The sequence below is a fragment of the Strix aluco genome, chromosome 7 (genome assembly GCF_031877795.1).
Source record: "Strix aluco isolate bStrAlu1 chromosome 7, bStrAlu1.hap1, whole genome shotgun sequence".
In the NCBI taxonomy this organism is placed as follows: domain Eukaryota; kingdom Metazoa; phylum Chordata; class Aves; order Strigiformes; family Strigidae; genus Strix; species Strix aluco.
This window is the reverse complement of record NC_133937.1, coordinates 32513589-32528104: the sequence shown is the minus strand read 5'-3', so window position 1 is coordinate 32528104 and position 14516 is coordinate 32513589. Positions and strand designations below refer to the sequence as shown.

Genomic DNA, 14516 nt, shown 5'->3' with positions numbered 1-14516 from the left:
ACAAAAAAAATCCTGAGGCCAGGGTGTTTTCTGCTGACACCAAATGGCGCTTCCTAAATTATGTCTGACTGATACCACATTTTCATGTCTCTGACTGTGTACTTATCTATTTCCAATTATGAGCCCTTATTATCTAGTTACTCAGCTAAATTATTGTCACTGTGTTGCATCCAAGGGCAACTTTCTGTCTTTATATCCTTTAACAGAAATAAATTTACATATGCATATCTTGTTATTAATTCTCTTCTTCATTTCAAAGCATATATTGAATAATTTGCATTCTTAGTGCTACTATATTGAGGCTGATGTGTGAATTGTGAGCCTGCTAGCCACGTTGCTGGGTGATATAAGTGTTGTAGCTTCGTTTTTACCTTCATTACTTCACATAGTCTGAGGATTTAGCCCTGATTCTTGACTTCTTGACCAGTTGATAAGAAGACTGACCTTAACATTCACCTGTTAGTCTGTGAAAGCACATTGGGAATCAGCTTTGTACCTGATGAGATCTTGGATTGGATCATACATGGGCAAACCTATGAAAGTGGATTAGTATCTATTCATGCCAAACTTCTCCATGCTTGGAAAGATAAGAGGAGAAAAGAGGAAGGGTTAAAGATTTTTTGGATTACGGAAGTGGATACTGAGGCTTTATGATTTCTGTTCTTCACATACTGATTCTGTTGAAGGGTAGGTGCTGGCACCTACTGGGTACCAAGTTGCAGTAAGCTAGATTGTGTTTCCATGTTCTCCCAACTGTCTGTGGTTATTCCGTTGGTGCTGCCTTTCCCAGTAAGCAACACAAAAAATGTAATTCACCAGAATGTTAACAACATTTCCTGTATAATTTGGCCTATGGTCTAGTTCAGTCTTGCAGAGAGATTTAATTCTCTGTTGTTTTTTCTTCATATTTTTGATAAAGTATAATATTGATACCCCTTAAGGTTATGATCGAGAGAACTGGTTTTATGCTTGCAGTAGCTCCATTCTTGTCTTCTCTTCCGTTCGCATATCCCAAGAGCTATGAGTTTCCAAAGCAGCTTTTAGCCTAACTTTTTATTTTGTTGTAAATGGAACCACTTTAGATGAGCGTGCAAAATGTTACCTGTGTGTTAATGTAAAGGTGTTCTCTACCTGGAACACTGTCTCTCCAGTGCTCTGAGTATTTTCAGCTTTAACATTTATTCCCAGCGTGAATCACAAAAACGTTGAATAATGTGATTTGGGTCCTGACACTGTCTCAGTGTCATGGTTGTTAATGAAACATAGTCTTGATCTGAACTCATGACTTTGGAACTTTTAACCCCAGGTGACCTCGAAAGTCTCCAAGTTTGTTGCTTTTGGAGCACATGACAAGATTATGCAATCCCACACTAGCAGGGGGAGGACTGGGAAGTTTTATTTTCTTTTTGATTCAGTTTACTTAGTTTTAAATTTAGTTCTATTTTACAGTTTCCTTTTGGGGTTTTGTTTTGATTAAGTCAACATGCTACCTTGTACAAGCCACAGAAAAGGCATTTTAAAAATATGCATAGTAGTAGATATTAAAAAAATACTCTTGTAGTTAAAGTACTAAACTGTAGAACAGTTCTGTTTTAGAGACTCTTAAGGTGACCTTGGGGAAGTAATTTGATCTCTCCTGTGTTAATCTGTAAAATGAGGACAAGAACATTCCTCTTGTCTGCCTTGAGTATTTGAATTAGAGGTCTTTGGAGTAGAGAGTTTCTTTTACTTTGTTTCATAGCTACAATAAGGAAATCATAGTCTTGAGATTTAACTACTTCCACTTGTACAAAAAAAAAAAATCAAGTGGTGTGTGAATATCTTAGAAACATTTTATTGCTTTTTAAAGAAAAAGAAACTGTAAAGGAGTTATGTTTTTATTGGCAAATTTATGGTGTTGCTTGTTCTGTGCTCTCTCTTTCTAAATATATTTTTAATATTAGGTTTCAAATTGCAGTTCTGGTGTGCAGCATTGATACTGAGAGAAACAAAAATAACCAAGGAGGTGCCAGCAAAGGCACTGCATGTTTGCTGGAGATTTTGTTGGTTTTTTTTTAAATAGCACTTAGTTCACATGAGGGTACAAATATTCATATCCAAAGAGTCGGGCAAGCACAGTGTGCAGTCCTGCCATGCCTGATGGCTTCCCGTGTTTCCCAGTAGTGAAATTCCATACATTCCTTGCATCCCAGCTGCGTGTAGGAGCCAGCTCTCTGAAGATACGATGGCAGCTATTTTATATTGAGAAGTGGGAGAACTTTTCCTGTTGATCTCACTGAAGGAGAGGGCTTAGTGGTTTTAGTCATTAAATTTGAGACCACAGAGTTCACGGGTTCAGATAGCAGTAGAGGCAATTAAGCTGTTCCTCCATCTGAAACAGTGAGTGTTGTGGGCCAAAAAACCCAGTTTTGAGTAGGGGAGATTCAATCAGTTTAATTTATTGGCAATTAATAAACTTTTAATTACTGATTCTGATGTTGAAAGTAAAAGCAAGCAAACACATGCTTGGAGAAACACACCTCAGCTTCTCTCTGGACACTTCTCCCTCCCCTTTCTAGTCTCCAGTCCCCATGCCACACAGTATACTCAGGACCTTTGCTGAGGCAAGGGTGGTGCAGGACTGGGGTCGGTGGACTGTTGTTCCTTTGATTTTGTTGCTCCTTTTTTCTTACTCAGTTATTTCACCCTGGGTTCCTCTGCTGGCTGCAGTCCTTTTAGAGTTGTACCTGCTCCTGAGTGTCCTCTCTGTCCCTGCTTGGGGCAGCTAGTTTGCCTCAGTGTTTCTCCTGCCCTTCAGGCCCTCCTGCCCTGGCACCCTTTTTGTTTCTCTCTTACCTGTACTTTGGTGTCTCTCCTGCCGTAGCACTGTCTCCCATGTCTCCTCTGTTTTTCAGCATCCCTGGTGCTCTGGCATCTCTCTTGTGTCTCCTGCTGGTGTCTCTCCTTTCTATGTTTATTGCCCTTTTTTATGTATATGTTTTTGCAGAGGTGCTATGTGCTCCTCTGGTTCTGTTTTGATGTGCAATGGGTCCATTTTGTCCACTGCTGAGCTGGTTGGAATCAACTGTGACCAGCACAATGCAGTCCATGACCACCTTCTACATGAGTCACCTCTGCAGCACCCTCACTAGCAAAGCCCTGCTGGTTATGTTGAATACAAGTGAGTAGACTGCCAATTATATGGTTGGTTTTCTTGGATGAGAATTCAAAAGGCAAGGCTTTTAAAGATAGAGTCTTGGCGTAGTGAAATTGTGCATGTTTAAAATACATTAAGCTAGGGCAAAGGAGTATTTTTGCAGAGGGGAGGTGGGAAGCTTGGTAGGAAAGAACTTGCAAGTTGGGATGATAATTTGGCATGCCAGTGTAGGAGAGTCAGTTCTTTTTGTGGAAAATTTAATGCATACCAGGGGAAAAGACCAAGTTCCACTAATCAGACTGTGCTGTGCCCTTTGGGTGGGAGAAGACAGAGAACAGGATTTCATTGTTTCTGGGGGCAATCCATAACTAAATTAGAAAGGATTATTTATAACGTAGTTGGTTTTCCACCTAGAGAACAGTCAGTATTCCCAAAAGGATGATTAATCCTTGCCTTCGTTGAGTCTGGATAGCTTTCAGGCTCACTAGGGATCTGGCTGAGGAGAACACTCAGGCATTGTCTCAAGCCTATTCTGTTCAGCAGAGTGTCTTGTTGAGTCTAATTGAATCACTGGGATTTAAAGCTAAGTAAGTGCTTCAGTGCTGTCTCAAAGTCGGACTCCCATTTTTGGAGGCTTTGTGATATTTTTGCAGCAAAGTCATGTATTTTATTAATGGTGGTCAATTTGTGTTGTATGTTAGCTGCATTGTTGTGTAAGAGACAACAATGAGAGAAATAATACTGCCTTTTATATGGGCTTATCATAAAGTGCTATAAACCCAGAAATGATAGATACCTTGTGTAGCTCAACTGTGTATGTTACCTGTTATTATGTTCCATATGGACAGGAAAACAGAAGCAGGAAAGCTGAGGAATCTCCTTAAAGCTGCAAAGTGAGGAACAAGTGCTAAAATTAGGGTCAAACCAAGTCATGACAGCTGTTCAGAAGTGAAATGTTGCATTTATGCTATACGAGAGCCTGATAGGCAAGGTTCTTTAAACAGTGTCAATGGGATAGCTCTCTAATTCCCAGTGCTGTTAGCACCAGTTTGATGTCACAGATGTTAGTATAATCTACATTGCAGTATTGCAGAACATTGTATCAGGATCTGGTACAGAAGCGGAATCTTGAAATGTTATCAAATTAAAGAAGTGATCCAAATATAAATGCAGCCTTGCAGAAGAGTGAGGGTTATCTTTTATTGGTGCTGGGTCAAACAAGGGTCAATAAATGGCTTATTTGTTCAAAGAAGTTGTTGCATTTGTTTGGTTTTGGTTTGGTTTTTTTCTCCCCAAAGGGATTTTAATGGATTTCAGAGCATCTACTTGCTATCCAGCACTTGAAGTGCTGGCCAGAGGAACAAGCTATCTTCAGGAGTACTGTATCAGTCATTAGTGCTTTCTCTATGGTAGTCCATTTACCATATAGTGTTAAAAGTTGATAGACTTTCAGAGCATACCATTAGTTATTGTTGAAATAATATACCTCAAGGAATTGATTTTTATGCTGCAAACGTTTGTAAGGTCTAAGTGCCAACATGGGCAGTTAACCACAGGGCAGGGCCTCTGAAATGGCTCTTTATCAGCTCTGTACATGGCAAACTATCCTGGGAGTCAGGAGCCATGTGAAGTGTGTTGCTCATGAATGTGGCTGTCTATGTTAGTTTGAGGCTGTATAGCTCAGTCCTTAGAAATGCCAGGAGTGTGATAGTAAATGATGGGCATTTACAAGATCCTTGATTGAAGGAGAGATTCTAAGTGTGGGGGACAGAGCTTCCATGGTTTAAAAACAACGGCTGAGGACAGGTCTCTGCAAGGGTCTTGTACAAAACCCTTGGGGTTTTGGTGAGATTGCTGGTGGTAACTGAGGGGAGATTTTACTACAGATTCTATTTTGACATATCTTTATGAGAGGCCTATTTCTGTGCAGGCGTTCCCTTATTTTTCATACACTCATCAAACTGCAGCAGTGATATGTCATTACAAAGATACGGAAAGGTATCTGGGAGATCACTGTCTTAAGTAGGTCAGTGGTCCTCCTCAGATACTCTCAGGGTAAACAACAGGAGAACTGTTTTTGAAAACTAGCATTTTTATATTGACTTACCTCAAAAGGAAATTTAACTATATGGAATACTTTTGGCAGCCTCAAAAAAGGAAGCATAGGGGAACTCTAACTAGAGTTTGTTGCTGCGAATAAAATCCCCACGTGGGTTGCTGTTAAGGTAGCTAAGAGGCCTGTTTGACATTTAAGTGCTATTACGGGTAACCACCACTCATCAGTAAGCCAGAATTTCCATGCTGTCTGGAAAAAGCAATTGCTTTTTCTGCTAACTTCAGCAACTTGCTTTTGTGCAGCCTTGAGGATCCTTGAGGATTTGCAGTCAATAATTTGACACTTCTGTTTATTCATTGTTTTGAGTAAGATTCTGATATGGACAACAAGTGATGTGTATGAGATGGTTGCTGAGAGTACTCTTAGGAGCTCTTGAATTTCTAATTATGCCTGTCCTATGTTAGGAAAAAAACCAAAACAAAATACTTGTTTGAAACAGTGACTGAATCTTCGTGTATGGTGGGTGTGTGGAAGGCATATCAAAGAAAATTCTTTTACCACTTACAGGACTGATAAACAGTTGCTACATGTTACAGACTTGCAGATGCTAGGTGTGAGAAACATATGCTTAGAATGATCCTCCAAACCTTCAGTAAGGCATTTTGAAGGGTGAACTGATTGTCTTGAAATACTGTCCCTTAGTAACTGTTGTGCAAGTAAAAGCAGAGAATTTTTGCAGGTGTGATGAAGATCAAAAAGGGTGTTCTCAGAGCATTAGAGAAGACAGTCTGGGTTCACTGTCCTTTTATCACCCAATTTGTATCGTGATCTGTTTTGTGAAAAACTACTCTGTACTAATGTAGAAATATGACAGACTAAATTCACTTTGTAATTCTTCCCTTTGGTTTGCTAACCACTAATCAGTAATCCACCTGTTAACAATCATGTTGAGTAATGCAATTTTTGATTCAAAGACTGGCTTAGCTTAGTCAACATTTGTTTCAACATCATCTGTTTCACAGCACGTCTTAGCTTGCTGCATACTTCATTGTAAGATAGTGCCTTTTCATTACTGAAAATAGTTTTAAAACTGCCTACCGCTTTCCCTGTTTGAGCTTAAAACAACTCCTGATCATACTCAGTTAACAAGCTGTTCATGACTCTTCTTTTAAAGGATTATAATTTTTCTTAAACAGTAATTGTCATATAAGATATGTCATGTAACAAATATAAACAGAATAGTTTTGTCAAGTCATTTTGTTTCTACAGTATAGATGCTATAGAATATGCTCTTGTTCACCTACCAAGTGACCAAAGACAAACACATGTGAACAGACAAGGTGGAAGTTGTTGTTGCTCAGCAAATGAAGGATAGTATTGCTGCTGTTCTAGAGAATGACAAATTCTTTTAAATAGGCTCTGATGCTTTTGTATTGAGAACAGCATCAATGATGCTGCTACAGTTTAACTGGATTGTAGAGCTGAGTTAGCAATAAGGTGTATTTGTACCTGACAAACTGAGGAAGTGCTCAGGCTCCTGGTGAGTTTGAAGCAAGAGTAGAAAATCCCAAGGTGCCTCGGTAGTCAGGCATAACTGCCTACTGAAAACCAGTAAGATTTATGCTTTGTCACTGAGAAAATGTGAAAACTGTACACTAAAACTATAGAATATCAGAATCTGTGGTGTAATCCTCAGTGCATCCAGATAATGCCCTTAGGTAAATGCAACCAAATTTTCTTAAAATCGCAGTCACTATCAAAAGCATGGCAAACTGTATCCATCAAGCACATTTATTTTAATCACAGATTTATTCTAGGGCATAGACTTTTTGTGTATGTTGTAGAAGGTGATCGCTTTTCGGATAGGATCAAGCAGTTGCTGGTGTTAAATATTTCACTTAATACTGAACCATTGATATGCATAAATCTTTACAGGGCAGAGGCCTTAGGCCCTGATCTTGCAGGATGTTCTGTGGGGAATTAATTGCGGTATCAAAGCTCTAGATAACAGAAGAGGGACGAGAGAAGGATAGGAAACAGCAGGCAAAATACAGAGAAAATCAGCATGTTTGAAGTTGTGTTCTAAAACTATGAAACAGATGTGTGTGGTTTTTTTCCTGCTGTATTTTAAAGCTCATTATTTCCTAGTCTTTTTACACGTTGGTATGTATGTGGCACAAAGCTTTATATTTTTGTATGTAAATAGCATAGGAGTCTTCTCACTCGGATTTTAAGTTCCAGTTGTTAACATTTTGAGTTATTACCTGTCATTTGTCTCCCTAAATTTTTTTTATTTCTTTCTGTTGGCTGCATCAGTTCTATCCATGTCTTGTGCATGCTTACAGATATTTAGGAAAATGTTTAGCTTTCTTACTTTAGAATAGTATATGTTTCATCTTTTTTTTTTTTTTTTTACAGTTTGATTCCTGGTAATGAAATCTTTGCATCCCATTTTCAAGCAAATTAAGTTTGATATCTTCACATACAGCATTTTCTCAAATGGTTTTCTTATGAAGTACCCTAAGCTATCATCCTAGTTTTAACTAGTTAAACTTGTTAATGCCTTTATAGCTTATTTTTCCTTTTAAAGAATCTATTTCTCAAGGTAGCGATGCACCCCATTTCTAGGCTGGACACGTGCCTTTTCCTCTGTTTAGTGTTTTGTGAAAATCTTTTAAGTTGCTACAGTACCTGCCAAGGAGTCTGGTGGGTGGTGTGGAGAGAACTGATACAAATCAGTTCATTACTATCTTGTAGTCAGCCCCACATCTGGCCACGAGTTGCTATTTTGAGGATAGATACCTGTGGTGTACTTTGTTTATTGTAGCTGAAGAACTGGGGCTGAGAAGCATGTGTTATGGTGATAATTGAATAGGATACATAAGAAAAGTATCAGTTTTTCTTAGGTCTTCTCTTTGTTGAACAAGTTGAGAGTAAGACCAGAGGGCTGGGGGATTAGTAGTACTTCTTTCTGGATCTAAACTGGAACAGATGTGGGCTATGCTATTCATCTTCACACGGCTTTCTCATGTAATCCAGCCTTCTCTCCTGCTCTGCCCTACTTGCTTTCATCCCACCAACACCCCATAAAAAGGAGTGTGAGTTAACAGTGGGGAGAGCTGCTGATCTCTTGCCCTGTCAGAATAAATGTGTTGGCCAGCTAGTACACTCTCACACGTATGTGTGTACCATGTATCACTGTGGTTAGGGCACTAGCTTTTACAGTGCCAAAAGAGATACTGTGCTGCAGTGTTCTGGTTGCTACTGTGGTCCTGTTTGCATCCGCTGTTTTCAGCAGCGGGCTAATTGTAAGGGGAAAATAACAGTGCTTCTATGGAAAATATCAGAAAAAAAATTAAAATTATGGCAAATAACTATAAGCTTTAAGATTATTTTTTTTCATGCCTTTTTAAAAAATAGCTACTCCGGTTATATGTAGACGGTGAAAATAGCTTTAAGACAAATTGGCACACTGTAGGAGTAATACAGATAAATTTACAGGAAGAGTTTTAAAATTATCCTTCAGATATGATTTGAATGGCAATAGTATGAGCAAGCTGCAGTCTAGGATTTTGCCTTAGGCTTTTTCATACATGTGTAGGCATGCAGCTCACTGGTATCTCTGTATGGGAGTACCTCCTTCCAGGATATCCTGGAATTCCTGAAGATCCCTGTCTGATACCTGTGGCTAGTGACTGCAGTAACTCCTTTATCTGTCGCTGACAGTTGGGAGGTTTGATTTCAGTCTCAGTCACTGCTTGGTCACCTTAGCTGATAGGATTCTTATAGATTTAAGATTCAAGAACTGAGTCTGCAGATAAGTAAAATGACACTGCATTTTTCATCCCTTCTTTTTAACAGCTATTACAGTAACTCCTCAAGGCTTCACTGTGCTGGGCTTTTACGAAAGAGGAATTCCTCAGAGAGTGTCTGGGCTACAGACAGGTTTTACAAACCAGAGGTTACAGGCATTCACCTCTACGAGAAGCACAAAGAATGGGAGAAAATTACTTCTCCGCTCTTCACACAGAGAGCATGGAGAAGAAGTGATAAGCCAGATCTGGTTCTTGAACTTGATTCTCTGGTGCCTCTCTAATGCCTTTCATCTCAGCTTTTTTCGCAGCTTGTCGTCCTGTGCACAGTGCCTACCTGCCTACCTCTGTCCTGTCCTAAGCAAGCGGCTGGCTGCCCAGCTGGAGTAACACTCCCACCACTTGACAGTGTCAGACACTGAGGGAATTTTGATTTTAAAACCTTCAAGTTTTGAACTTCAAATCCTGTATATTAAGAAATTATGGCCTCCAAAGCTGTATCAGGTATTAGAGGGAGAGGACAGAGAGCACTGCTGCCTGTGGGAAGATTTGGTTGCATTTACTGTCTTGGCAATCTCATTTTACTTTCATTCCTGAAAGCAGAAAGGAGTGAGGAAACTTAAAACAGGCTAGCAAAAAAACCTCTCCAATAGTTTCACACCATTAAATCTTTGCTTTATTTTTCCTTCTTAATAGTTCAGTCTTCAGCCAAGACAACACAGCAGCTAATTGGAAGTGCTGTCTGTATTAGGCCGCTCTTAAAATATAAAGGACACGGCTGTGAAATCCTGTGAGTCCCCTTGCCTGTGCTGCTATGGGCACAACATGATCTCAGTGCTGTGCAAAAGAGCCAAGAGGTTGTGGAGCTAGAAGTTATAGAAATTGTATATCCTAGCATAAAGTTTGAAGTCACACCTTCTACAACGTGGTTAGAGCTGACTAAGTATAAGTCCAAGTTCATTTGTGAAGGTAGGCCTGCAAATGTGAAAATGACAAAAATTCATTTTTAAAAGAACAATAGCCCATATCCTCCTCCTGTTTAATTTAGAGGAAGCTACTTTTTACTTCAGTTTAGAGCAGAACTGAACCCAGCTTATTTTGCTGTGACCTCTGCTTTGCAGCATACGCATAGCAAGGCATTTCCCAGAAGCTTCTTTCTGACTTCCAATAAAAGGCTGAAGTATTCTGTGGCTTGCAGCAGAGACATGGAGTCTTGCCAGCAAGAATCTGCAGCTAAGAGTCACTTAGCTTGAGTCTTTGGTTTTCTAACAGTTCTGTATTCAGGGAGAGAATCATCAATAAGGGAGGCTGCAGTATTTATTTTCCTGGTTTTCTTTTATTCAGCAACTGTTACTCTTCAGGTAGTTGCTGCAATTTCCATTTCAGAAGGGTTTGGTATGAGTACTGAGGTCCTTTTTCTGGCTGATGCAGCAAAACATATAATTGCTATTAAACCTTTGTACAATTATCTGCTCTACATAAAGCACCACTGACAGGACGGTATTAAACTTTGCACAGCAAATTAATTCCTCCATTTTGCTCAGAAAGTGCCTTGGGTTTCTCAGATGAACACTGGGTTGTTATTGGTCTTTTCTCCCTCTCTCTCTCTCTCTCTTTAATTATTTCTTTTTCTTTGCAGATCTGGGATTATTTTGAGATGTTTTGATAAAATGCAGTGAGTGGTCTCAAGCTGGCCAAGTTGCTTTGAATTTATATCAGTATAGTGCAGTTGCAAAATTTAATGAAATCAGCATTGCATGATTCACAAGGATATGTAAGGCATGAGAGAAATAATGGTGGTATGTCTGTGGAGTGATGTTAGCACAAAGCAAGACTCCAGTGACACAAGACAGTCTTCCTCACAGAAGATGCTATTGATTTTTAATATTTTTTTTTCCCCCCCCGAATTAAACGATGTAACCCAGACTTCCCAGTTGTCCCAGTCAGTGTACATGTTACTCTGGGTAAATTGGATATTTAATGGGACATTGATTTGTCTTGTTGGAAACCCAAATGAGCTTAAGAAAGCGTTAATTATTTATCAGTTATTCATTTAAGCTGGCCTTGTAAGCAAGAGTGGAATTCTTAACCTAGCTTGTCTTGAAAAGTTCTTCTGTGTGTATCTCTCACCAGAGATTTTGTTCATTAATAAAGATTAGACTTCTATAGGTACTGTAGCTTTCATAGTCAATCTTAAAAAGTGCTGAAGGAATAAAGACTAAACATTCAAGGAAGTTGTTGTATCTGTTTGATCTGTGTGCCTGCTTCCAGCATCCCTTTGTTCAAGTGCAGACACTGCACTAGTTTAACTAGAGCCAGCTTAAGAAAACAGTTCAGTTAGTAGCCTAGGAACCTTTGATGGAATAACATTTGTTTGAAACTAAATCCATTGTGTTAGTAGGTGTTTGCACCTTTCTGATGTGTGCTAGACTGATAGATACCTTTTGTTTAATCTCACACATGATTTGTATGTAAACAAGTATCAGTTCACATCAGTGTACTGGAACTGATAAATACTTGACTTGTGCTTATATTTCACTACCTGTGCAGCAAATATGCATTTTATGATATGAAGACAATTGTGAGCTCCAGTACTAAGCCAAGAGAGTGTTGCTCTGGTAGCATCTCTCCCTCAGAAAGTTGATAATTTATATTTTTTTTTAAATTTAATTTGGATGATAGTTGTGGTGTTAATATATTTGGATCTGAAATTTCATTAAAGGCAGTGCAGCTCCTCAGGTTAGTGTTTGTCCACTCATGTACTTTCCAATGAATGCTGCATCCAGAAATTTGGCTGATGTGGCATATGTGACCGTCAGGACTGACTTACTGTCTTAGGTGCTTTTGCGACTCTTTCCATCCTGGTACGTGGGAGAACTTTGTCATCTGTATTATTCTCACAGCAGGGTAAGGCTAGCAGTGCTGCTACACCTGGTTTAGTCAGGGACACTCAAGACACAGAGAAACTAAAATATTCAGATAACCTAATTTTAAGCTGATAGGTTACAGGCTCAGACACTTAGCTGAATTTAACTGACTTTAGTCCTTTAGAGGTAAGGGCATGCCATCCAAAAAGCCCACATACCTGTTGTGGAGCAGGGATTGGAACCTGCATTATCCAGATCCTAAATTAATGTCCTATCACTAATTATACTGGCTGGATTCTGTTAATTTCTTAGTCATGATAGAGTTGCCTTATTGTACCATTGCTGCTAGTACATGATGCCTGAGAATATATCCTCTAGCATGTGATGTAGGCAGAACCCAAAATATTACTGTGTCAAGATGTGAAATACCTGTAGAGAGATGAGCCTAACTCCCAGTTCAGGGTTTTCAGGCCCAAAGCAGCTCACGATATACATGTCCAGTAAGCTGGCTGGTCGTCAGTCAGAAACATTTAAATAAACTGCTTGTAAAGTTATTTCTCTTTCTTTAATTCCCTTTTCTCTCCTCACTGTGTAAAGGGTCACCTCTGCCACTGGGAAGCCTTGTGTGTATTGCATATATCCAAAGGAAAAAGCTTACAAGCAATTCCTTGCAGGAGAGCAAAAGTCAATTACTCAATCTTGACCTACAATGCCAAACTGAGGCCAGAAAGACAAGCACCATAATTAGGTCCACTTAAGAGATTAGTCTGGAAATTACAACTAGCAGTATTTGTATTCATTTAAATGGCTGTAAAGGCAGAACTGGAAAGAAGTTATATCATTGGACCAGTCTTGAAAACATTTATTTACTCTGTAGTAAAGAGCAAAAACTTGTCTTTCAGATCAATACCAGAAGATCCAGATGCTGGCATGCAGAATATATTAGGGTGTCCTCCACATGTGAGTTTGAGAGAGCAGAATGTTGCGGGTAGAGATTTCACACTGCAGCATTTAAATCCTAAGGAGAGTTTGCCCACATCCTTGATACAGTTCCTCATTTGAGCAACTTTAAAAATTCTGTTACCTTTTCTTCAGTTGGCATCAGTCCCATCTCAGGCTGTCTAGATCTGAGAGGGAATTTTCCTCATAATAATTTAATTTGTGAGCACTTGTCTCTATGTTTGTCTCTTATTTTCTTTGTTTCTCATTGCATAAACTATGTGTTTCCTTGGTTACAAGTTAATAGTCTTGTTTGGAAGAATAATAACTTCCACTCCAGAAATAGTATTGCATTGCAGACTATTAGATGAGGTTCACTCAAGGCAAGGCATTTACTGGGCTCTTACTTAAATGGAGCTGCTAATTGAAATACTGTTTGGCATTGCCAACTGCATTCTGTTCACCAGTATGGGCTGAATAACTGCTCAAGGGAAATAGTTGAAATGAGGCTACCAGAGGAGGAGGTATTCAAAACTTTGAGCTTGAGTAGAAGAATTTAGCCATTTCCTGTGAAGTTTGGAGGTGGGGTGGGGGCGGGATGAAGAACAAAACAGCACTACCATATTAGTTTGGCTAGATTTACAGCAGAAATTATTGCTTAGATTATTTGTTGTCCTCTATTCTTGGTGCTGTTACTCCTGTAATCGCGTTAGGCTTTTTTATTATTAATCTTGTATTTATATAATGCAGAATGATAGCAGCATTTCTTCACTAAAGCATTTATAAAGGAGAGTAATATAAAAGGACTTTTTTCCTTAGAAAGTCATTGAGGAAGGGGAGGAAACTGGTGCAGTAAATATGAGCAAGGTATCTGTTATGTTGCTGCATCAGCGGTAACCTGAAAAAAGCATATCCTAGCGGGGGAGATGTCAGGAATTGATCAGGAAAGGAACAGAGCTTCAGGAAAAAAAAGATAAAATATTGAAGATGATTCCTAGTGGCAGTAAGAGTGATGTAGGTGTATCAGCAGTCAGTCCTTTGCAGGCCAGGAAGAGCAGGACAGGAATGGTGTAAAGACAGAGGTGTGGGTAGAGAGGTGTGTTTTCTCTGAAATGTTCTGATGAGCATCACTAGTTGGCGAACAGTATTATGAGAACAACTTTCTCCTGCTAGAGTGGGATGTGGGAGGGAGATTTGAAGGAACATAGTTTTGTTTGGGAACATTCTGGGTAATACTTTCCACTTCAGACAGTTGAGACTCAGTCTTGCTCTAGATTACACCCATGTATTTCTGTTGGGGCCTTAAGCTGCCACAAGACACATCTGAAGAGGAAGTTAAATGTTTTTTACAGAAGCCAAATGTGGAGCAATAAAACTTTTATTGCAACAATGAAATACACAATAAAGCTGACACAAACCTTTCCTGTTCTATCCAAGCTCTGCTCAGGGCTGTGGGATAGCTGATCAACTATCAGTACCTGGGATTTTGTCTCTCTGACAATATTGTAGATGCTTTGGTCATTTCTGTCTGCTCATAATATCTCTAATTTGCATTCAGAGAGTCATTTCGGGTAGAATTAATGGGAGTAAAAACAAATGACATTGGCTTCTGTTCTCTTTAGATGTGCTTTCCCTGTGTTAGGTATGTGCTGTAGCGAAATGGAGATGTTTGTAGTTTATATTTAATATAGTCATTTGCATGCAAA

At 39.2% G+C, this 14516-nt stretch overlaps 1 protein-coding gene across 4 annotated transcripts in view; it reads left to right on the top strand.

The window, feature by feature from the left end:
* Positions 1 to 14516, top strand: part of ABLIM1 (actin binding LIM protein 1) — a 211403-nt gene that overhangs the window by 80883 nt on the left and 116004 nt on the right. The gene's annotated exons all lie outside the window — the stretch shown is intronic.